Genomic DNA, 10,458 nt, shown 5'->3' on the forward strand with positions numbered 1-10,458 from the left:
AAGAGTTAGTAAGTTCTTGACCAAAAACGGTAACTAAATAACTATAGAAATAAGGGTTATTCTGGAATTAGTATTTAGTCAAGAATGTCTTGCTCCAGTGATGGAGTATTTGATTACCGATTGGTAATATCTATTCTGGCTCATTAAAGTATCGTTGCAAATAAATAATGAAATTTGGGTACATTATTACTTTTACTAAAATTTGATTGGTTTTAAAAGCAATTTACTAATTATAATTTATTTATGTTTTTAGCATGTCGAATTCTTCTAAATTACTCGATTTTGACACGATCGTGTAGTGCCATCCTATAACACTTCCAACACATTGTTTAGTTCCCACACAAAGCTACACGATTGCTTAGTGCTATCATATAGCATTTCAACGCATCGTTTAGCTCCCGCAGATACACGATCGTCTAGCATCCAACATCACAATGACCAGCGTCCATAGCTACACGATCATCTAGCGTTTCTTCACATCGTGTAATGCCTGGAGCTAGATGATCATTTAGCATTTCCACCTCAACGACGATTTTGAGTAGAAGCTGGAAAAACTGGAACTACAGTTCGACCTTCTTCACTTGTTTAACTTAGGAAACCATATTAGTGCAACAGTTTCACATTACTCATAAAAAACACCCACCACACCAAAATTAAACTGAATTGAATGCTTATATGATACTCTGATACCAATTGTAAGATTGTATCAACAACAATGGAAGCAACAAAGATCATTAAGCACTCTAATTCATTAATTTTGACGAAATATAAAGCATACTCTTGCAGAAACAAGTGGGTTTTAAGACATACCTTTGTAGAACTTCTTCAAAGCTCGGTTTCTAGCTGCTAACTTCTCTAAATCTTGTTGTAGACCACCTCAAGATCTTCCTCACTATTCTCTTGGTGCTCTAGATTGAGTTATGGGACTCAAAACAAGCTTGAACCAAGGGAATTATGAGAAGAGCTCACAACAATAGTCCAATTGAAGAACTCTTTCTTCAACCCGAATTTTTTCACAAAAATTCTATCGATTGCATGCCTCAAATTCACTCCAATCTCTTCAATATATTGTAGACCATTATGTAAGAAAGATAGCTGCATGAGATGTAGCTCATGCTTGGAGTAATTGAAGACAAAAGAGATGGATCTTGTGTGAGTAACTTCAAAAGTGATAATGGAATAACAAAAAATTCCATTTATGTGTTTTTCATCTTTTCCAACTTTTCCAAATTGATCTCAAAAATCAATTTCATTTATGAAATTGGAAAAATTATTAATTTAACCAAATTAATTTCATAAATTAATTTTTCTAATATAATTAATAAATAATTATTTATACAATTTAAATAATTCTAATTAATTTAATATTAAATATTAAATTAATTTTTTACACAAATCCACCTTCATATATTTAAATCATATTTAAATATAAATTCTCCTATCTTGTTTAATTCTTAAAAATAAACACGTAATTATATCTCATATAATTACTAATTCCCTTAATTCTAATTTGAATGTTTCAAATTAACTTATCACGCTACTCTAGAGCTAATCCATTTACGAGTTAGTAGGGGGATCTCGCGGACCTACAGATCATGGGCTCCAACGATCTAAGATTAATTAGCTAAACTCATTAAACCAAATTAACCCCCATTCGTTAACTAATATGTCACTCCATTAAAGCCCATAGTTGCACCCCCCTCACTGTAGATATATTAAGCCCACATGATTTAACCATAATTAGTAAGTGGACCATTCACAGGTCGTTCGTAATAACGACTGGGTCAAATATCTGTTTTATCCTTGAGATTACGTCTTGTTCCTTAAGTTCCTATTGATCCTCTAATGAACAACTGGTTTTTGATCCAGTCACTAAACCAAAACTCTCTCAGCCCAGTGAGAGGGTGGGGCCTTTTGTTCAAGGCCTGGATTCAGTACTTGAGAGAACAACCTTTCTCCTATCCCTAAATCGGGTAGGCGTGAAATCCGTCTTACACCATATGTCCCCAACTATCTATTAGGTCTTACCCCTGAAATGGGAGGCTTATTAAGCCGGCGCTGTTGAGCAAACCCTCACCTATGCAAATATAAGGATAATTTCGAATAAATAGGAGTTCATAGTTAGCTCAGGATTAAGATCGAGTTAACTAGGTCATCTAAGTGAAATAGTCAGTCTTATACAGTAAACAACGTATAAAGTAAGAGTGACTTATTTCTTGGTCCGATCTTATGAAAACTCATTACATAGGATTCCCCACTCCTCATGCGCTAACATGTACGAATTAGGATTACTTCGTATGTAGCACTTTACAACTTTTTGTAACAACTACAGAGTAGGCCGCATTCAATAGTGTTACCAGAATAAGGTATCCAATCTTATTCTGGTAACACTATTTACTCGAACCTGATCCAGATCATTTTGACTTTTTACTACAAAGTAGATCATTTTGACTATTTACTCGAACCTGATCCACTCTTATGTCTCCACATAAAGTTCAAGTATTCATATAATAGTCATGGGTCTTAGTTTATTGGATTTAGACTTTCACGTATACAATTTATAAAATCAATAATAAGTTTACTGACTATAGAAAATGCTTATTAGTTTACAAACTACGAGTTTTAGGACATAAAACCCAACAATATTTGAGGAAACTAAGAAAGCACAACAAATTAAATATGATTTACTTGTTATTGAGACATGTTTAGTTGAAAATAATAAATTAACCTGGATATTAGATTCAGATGTTGCTAATCATATTTGTGCTTTTGTTCAGGTAACTAGTTTCTAGAGGCAACTTATAGAAGGCGAAATAACCTTTAAGGTAGGGACCAGGGAGGTTGTCTCAGCTAAAGAAGTGGGAGATATGAAGTTATTTATTGAAGAGAGATTCATTTTACTTGAAAATATTTATTATATTCCTTCCATGAGGAGAAATTTAATATCTATCTCATGTTTGCTAGAAAAAAAGTACAAAATCTCTTTTGAAGATAATGAAGTGTTCATTATTTCAAAAGGTATTAAAATATGTTCTACAAAACTAGAAGATAAATTATATGGGCTTTCCCATCACCTTATATTGTGATGGCTCAGAAAAGGAAGAAGTTTGGCTCAAGAAGTTCCTAAGTGATTTGGAAGTGGTTCCAAATATGGGCTTGCCCATCACCTTATACTATGACAACTGTGGGGCAGTAGCCATTATTGATCAATTTACAAAGGCTCTCACGGCTAAAGTGTATGAGGGTCATTTAAACAGTCTACATCTACGAGAAATGTATATTGTATAATTTAGAGCAAACGGGGGATGTGTAATGAGTATATGGATGCCCTAGTTTATTGTATTTATTTAAACAATCCCGCTTTGGATTGTGTATAACTCACTGATTAGAGTTTTAGTTCAAGTGAGAGTTGGTTGGGTTTTATGCCTTAAAACTCGTAGATAGTAAATGTTATTAATTGATTGTCATCAATAAAGAGTTATAGATGTTAAATCAATAAATATTATTGTTTGTATTATTGTATATTTTGTCTTGATAACCCTAAATATAATAAACTAACATTCAAGTTGTCTTATGAGTCTTGAACTGTATGTGGAGACATACAAGGATCAATGTTCAAGATATAACCTAAAAGGTCTATAGTATAGGGATAAGGTTGGTAACTTATCTTGGTAATACTATGGATATGACCCACTTTGTATTTGATACAAATGTAATGATCCAACGCATTCGTGTAGATGACAAACGAGTGAGGTATCCTATATAATGAGTTTGCATAATATTGAACCGCGAAATAGTAACCATCAGATGTAACACCGTTGACTAGTTTGGTTTCTATTTTCAATAGGATGAGTTAGGCAAATTAGTCTCAATCCTAAGTATATTATGAACTCCTGTTCATGAGGGATTGCCCTTTTATTTTCATGGGTGATGGTGGCCAGATCGCCGACCCAATATGCCTACCATTTTGGGGACAAGACAGAGTAGGGAGCTAGGAACATAATCATACAAGATGAAACTCACTTCTTCCCTTCTTGAGGATAAGTAGATGAGTGTTCCCTTAAGTGGTGTCTCCGAGACTTGAACAAAGGACCCTACCCTCTCATTGGCTCGAGAGGGGTTTCTATTTATTGGTTGGACCATAAACAGGTTGTTCATTAGAGGAGAACTAGTTGGTAACCCAAGAGTAAAAGATAATTTGACCCAATTGGAGTTAAGAACATTCGTGAAGGACTAACTTACTGGTATTGATCTATATCCGTGGATACAAAAATATATCTATAGTGAGAAGAGTGCAACGACGGGTCTTTAATGGAGTATAACCTCAGTTAACGAATATTGATTAACTTGGTTGATGAGTTTAACCAATTAATATCATATCGTTGGAGCTTCTGATCTACAGGTTCACTAGGTCCCCTCATTAGCGCACTAGAGGATACTTAAAAGAGATAATTTGAATTGTTCAAATTAATTTGAGGAAACTATATATTAATGTGATTAATATATAATTAATTATGGATATGATCTATAATCAATTTGGAATGTAATATTTGAATAAGATTCAAATTAATTAATTCAAGTGAATTAGATTCACAAAGAATTAATTAATAGAGAGGTTTTGCACATATACATGAGATGTATATGATAATTAAATGTATATATTAAATAAGTGTTATTTAATTGGGCTAATTAATTGAATAAGTATTATTTAATTAAGTGGGCTAATTAATTAGATAAATTAACTAAATGAATGTTATTTAATTAATTATAGAAAAGGAAAATATATTGGAAAAGATGCTTGACCCTTCTCTATATAAAGTCCTTCACATGGCCCTTTGGGAATGCACAACACTGAATATATAATTCTCATTGCAGAGAAACTTTGACAATACACAAATCCTTAGTCTTATTGTGCAGAATTTTCTCTAAGCCATAAATCCTCTTTACTCTCCAAAACCTTATTCTCCTCTCACTCTCCTAATAGTTGGATACCACCTATCCCTCTATTGGAATCCTAGAGAATAATGAGATAACTCTCATGGTAGTGTTCGAGATTGCTCAAGGAGTTGTTCGTGATCAAGACTGTTTGGAGATCCATTCATTAGAACCTTGGAGAGGATTGTTCGTGGCACTTGGGGAATCTACAAAGGTAAGAACTATTCTAATCCTTTCCCCAATAACATGCTAATTTACATGTTTATCTATTCTGTCTAGTACAACAATTTTATTTATTGTAAAAATCGAATCACGGAATGCAAGGAGATCTCACACGAGAGACACTTCCACTGCGGGATCCGATCCCTTCACAAAGAACCTTGCTCAACAACATAGAAACTTTGTTAAAAGAAGAAAAAGAACAAGATGAAGCAATGACACTTAAAAGTGGATTAGAAAAAGAATGTGTAATGTTCTTAGATGAAGCAGGAAGAACTTCGATACTTGAAAGCATTAAGGATCCAGACGACAAAAAAAAGATTATAGGAAATTCTCCTGAAGAAACAAACAAAGAGAATGAACAAGAAAATGAAGTTGCAGTGTGATAACGAGTAGAAATACAAGTTATTATAGCTTAAATTAGTAAAACAATGGGAGAAAGCGATGGTAAAATAGGCAATATTATGTTTGTAGCACCAAACTAAAAGGAATTGTGATCGCTAATGATCATCACATAAAAGAAGTTAATTTTCCTATTCTGTGCAGGTACTATGCGATGATGCATATTAAATTGCGATCCAAGGGCACAATGCAACAACACGCTTGAATTTGCCATTGTGAGAAGTTTCTCAAAAGCGATCACATAAAGACCTCACATAAAGGCGACAACATAATAAATCATGATGGGACGTAAAGCTGATAACAGTCAATTTCGAAATTCAGTTGACAACCATTAAAAACCATAATGTTTCAAGTACATTGAACTTTCGGTGACTTTTAGATGGGGTAACAAAGTAGGGAAATTAATGCTACCCATGTTTGCAATCATTAGTAAGAAGAACTGCTTCACCCTGAAATCTATAAATACCCAATGCTACCAGAGAGAGAGAGGATATAGAGAGAGCAAGGAGGCGAGGCGAAGCCGAGAGAAATCGCTTTTCGAATAGATCGAGAGGCTGTTGGAAAACAATACAAAGGAGAGAAGTGTAACCCTTGCGAGAGCAAGAGTCCACAAATCAGAACAGAGTTGAAGTAATAAAGAGCAGTGTAAAAGGCCATAAAAAGCAAGACATTGCTTACCTGGCTTGTTATTTCTCAATTCATTTATTGTTTTGTACTCAACACTTTATTTGTAAAAATGGAAACTTCATTTCAATTTATGTTCAGTCTCTCCACACCATGCATGAGTAACTAAATTTGTGAATGGGTTGCGAAGTACTTAGCTAGCATGACTTAAGCTATGAATTTGATGTGATCATCTTGTCTTATGTATGTGTCATTCATCATTTGGAAGTACTTGAGAGAGTAGTCTAAAGATAGAATCTATGTTTGAGAAAGTCAGATTAGATCGCATAAGCAAGAGTAGAGACTTAGAAATAAGTTTTATCTACTACTTTCCATACACATCGCATGCATCCTAGAAATAAGAAATGTGGCATTATGCATTGAGAAATGTAGTACTAATATTTATGTATAGCATGATCACATGACTTGTACACAATCTTGAGAAATGTTAGCTAAATCTCTTCTTAACCCCTTCATCGCATACTTGTTATAACACTACACTTTCATCTCTCGGCGTTCAACTCCATCACATAGGAAAGTCTAAATCAAAACACCATCTACTTCTTTATCACCACCGCAATAGAATCAGAGAGTCCGTCACATATCTATTTAGTAGTCCTTGTGTTCGACCCTGAATTTATCAGGAACCTAAGAAGGCTTATACTTAAGCTTTGTTAGGAAAACTTGTATGATCATCGCATCCACACATCATTGCATTATAAACCATCGCATCACAGTGGGCTATGTGGCCAAAACTTTGAAGCAATCAACATTCAATGCACCATTGGCATGAAATGCCCCGAGGGAAGGAAAGAATATTATGCTTTTGGACTAATAAATGCTTTTACTTGTGGCTTGTTAGAAGCATGAAAGTTCTTTGGGAAGAAGTAGAAGAGACAGCAATGGAAGATGAACATATGCAAGAGGCAACTACAAATCCCTCGATGATGAAAGCACCTTAATTAAGACTTAAACCTTATTCATTATCAAAACTGAGGTGCAAAATGAAGGACCAAAACCTATTTTGCTACTAAAATTTTGATGAATTAAAATTCTTATCTGAAGGCAAAACTGTACTAACAAAAGTAGAAGCGTCTCCACGCTCCAATGCATACTCTGATCGATCACAGCAACCACGAGTGCCTGATCTACACGACTGCAACACAGCATGAACACAGCACGAACTCTTCGCGCTTGTCCTTAACGATCTCCTCCGTAACAACGAATTGCCTCCACAGCACCACAAACGGCTTCTAGAAAACCTCGACGGTGTTGAGTTGAGTCTGACACCACCAACAAGGTGACCTTGGTATTCTCAGTGTGAGAATCCAGAGGGTGGGCTCTGTTCGGACTTGGTGCGAGGCAGACGAACAAAAGAAAGACAAATCGTGTACACGACTTGGCAAGTGGGAGAAGTTGGAGACCTATTGTATAGGTCGATGCCCAATCGTTTAGATACAACTATGCAATCGTCTAGCAAAAGCTATGCGATCGTTTAGCTCTATCGTTTTGCTCGATAGACTCTACATGATCGTTTACCTTGGGCCAACAATCGTCTAACAAAGATATGCGATCGTTTAGTAAACACTGCACGATCGTTTAGCTAGCACCTGCACAATCGTTTACCTAGCCTAGCTGTCGTTTAGTAAATCTATATTTACTTGACTATTTTCGTGAGTTTCTTTTTGCCAGAGAAAAAACTCAAATTCATTTCAAACTTTTGTAAAAAAACCTCTTTTTCAAAATAGGAAACCGATTTCCTTTTAAAACCTCATGGTTACCATGATCAATAACCACCCACTACATTTGGTTATTTAAAAGAAAAAGTATTAATTATCTAATAATCAATATTATGATAAATATAAATGATAACCAACTTATCATACCATATTTATAACCTATAGTTTTAATATTTCATCCCATGAAACATATAAACCATAGTTCTTTTTCTATTCCATGGTACTTAATGTAAATCTCATTTATATCAATTCCTCCACTAGATGTATCTCATACATCATACTGATTATATCACATATAATCAAAATACCTCTTGTCAATTTGAACAATTCAAATCAACACCAAGAACTTGATCCTTCAACATGATCCAAGCTACCAAGGGGACCTCATGGACCTGTAGATCCGAAGCTCCAATGGTACGTGAATAACTGACTAAACTCTTTAGTCATAGGATCCACCATCCGATAACTGCCAGGCACTCCATTAAAGACCAATAGTTGAACTCTCCTCCCTATAGATATATTATGTGTCAATCTTAACCAATGAGCAGTGCGACAACCCTTCACAGATCACTCGTAAGTATAGCTGGGCCAATAACCGTTATGCCCCTGTAGTTACATCTGTCTCCTAAAGTACCACTGATCCTTCTAATGAACATAAGTTATAGTTCTACTATGACTGAGTCTTCTCTTCCAAAGAGAAGCTGTGGCAACTATGTTCAAGCCCTAAAAATAGCCCTTAACAGAGCAATCTCTCTACTTATCCCTGCTTCGGAAAAGGAGTGAATTTCATATTGTGGATTGAGTTCCTAGCTGCCAGATCAGACAAGTCCCCAAAAAGATAGGCATGTTAAGTTGGCAATTTGGCCACTCTCACCCATACTAATCAAAGGACCGCTCTCAAAGGCAGGAGTTCACAAAACACTCAAGATTGAGGTCGTGTCACTTATGGTCGTTTAGGTGAGATGCAAGTCTCTTGTATCAATGACTTTATATACAGAGTCTAGTCATCTCGTGGTCCAGGTATTTTACAAACTCTTTCTATAGGACACCCCCGCTCCACGTCTCCACATGAATGGTTAGGATCAACCATCTGTAGTAGTTTACAACACTTCCAAACCTCTACAAAGCGGGCATATCCGTAGTGTCACCAGAATCAGGTATCCCACCTTAATTCTTATACTATAGACCGATTTAAGTTATCACCTAAGGCATGATCCACATGTATACCACATATACATGCTTAAGTTCACATAAGATAACCAAGGAGCTTTGTTTATTGGATATGAGTAAATGCAGAATTAAATAACACTTATTTTATTCATTTAACAATGTGCATCTTTACAAAACAACGAGACTTCGGGAGAATTAAGACACCAATCCCAATAGAAACATGATAATGAATATGGAGGATGATAGACGTGGAGGTTTGAAAAACAAAGTCAAGAAAGATAACCCACTAAAGGCTCCTATTTCGGTGAGCAAGACCAATATTTCACCACCATATGATGACTTGCTAGGCCTCGAGTATCCTACTTCCCCTCCAACACATGAAGATGATGCCTTCAGCCCTTGAAGTACTTCCACCAGCCAACCTAGCGGTAGGTGATGAGACTGCATCACAATCGCCTTAAGGCCAAAGCCTATTAGGCCTATGCTAAAGCCCACGATGAGGCATTCTAAAGATTCATGTGCTTGATAGTCTAGGACACTATCGAGTCTTGGTGGGCGCATCTGGGTGAGAGGCTAATTAATTGCGATGGGACAAAAAGCTGATGACAGTCGAATAATTAAGTTGACAGCCGATAGCCGATAACGATCAGTCAGGAATTAAAGCCGTCCCATCTATACAATCATGAGAGAGAAGCTGCCGTTCACCTTGGATGTCTATAAATACCAGAGGCAGCCTTCAAAGAAGGGGTTCACAAGTTCACTATTCTTTGTTCCACAAGTTCGCACGCCCTTGTTCATTGTTTTCTTTCGTTTTAAGGCGGACGCGAGAAAAAAGGTTGTGTCGATAGATCGTTCCGGTAAACTTGGGAGAGCGCTGAAAGCGTCAAGGATAGAGAGAGGGTCGATGCTTGCGGAAGCGGGAACATCTTTAGAATTGAATAGAGATTACAGTGTAAAAGCCTCAATCAGTAAGGAATTGCTACCAGGCTCTCTACCTTTAACTTTCATTGTCCTTTTGTACTCCACTCATTTATCGAAATGGTATCTATTCTCTATATCTATTCACTCTCTATTATTTATGCATGAGTAGCTAAATTAGTTGAATGGGTTGAGAAGCATTTAGCTAGTACAACTAGGGAATCTTCATAGTCTAACTTGCTGTGCATGGTGGTAGCATGATCTCATAGTCTGACGCATTCCCAAATAACGCTAGCTAAAGATCTTCTCAACCTGTTCATCGCATACTCAGTGTATCTATCACACAACTGACTTTTCTCAAATCCGTCGCATTTCGTTATTTTCTCATTAACGCAATCAACAACAAACCAAC

The sequence above is a fragment of the Benincasa hispida genome, chromosome 12, assembly GCF_027475165.1.
Source record: "Benincasa hispida cultivar pf3 chromosome 12, pf3_genome.v1.1, whole genome shotgun sequence".
NCBI lineage: Eukaryota > Viridiplantae > Streptophyta > Magnoliopsida > Cucurbitales > Cucurbitaceae > Benincasa > Benincasa hispida.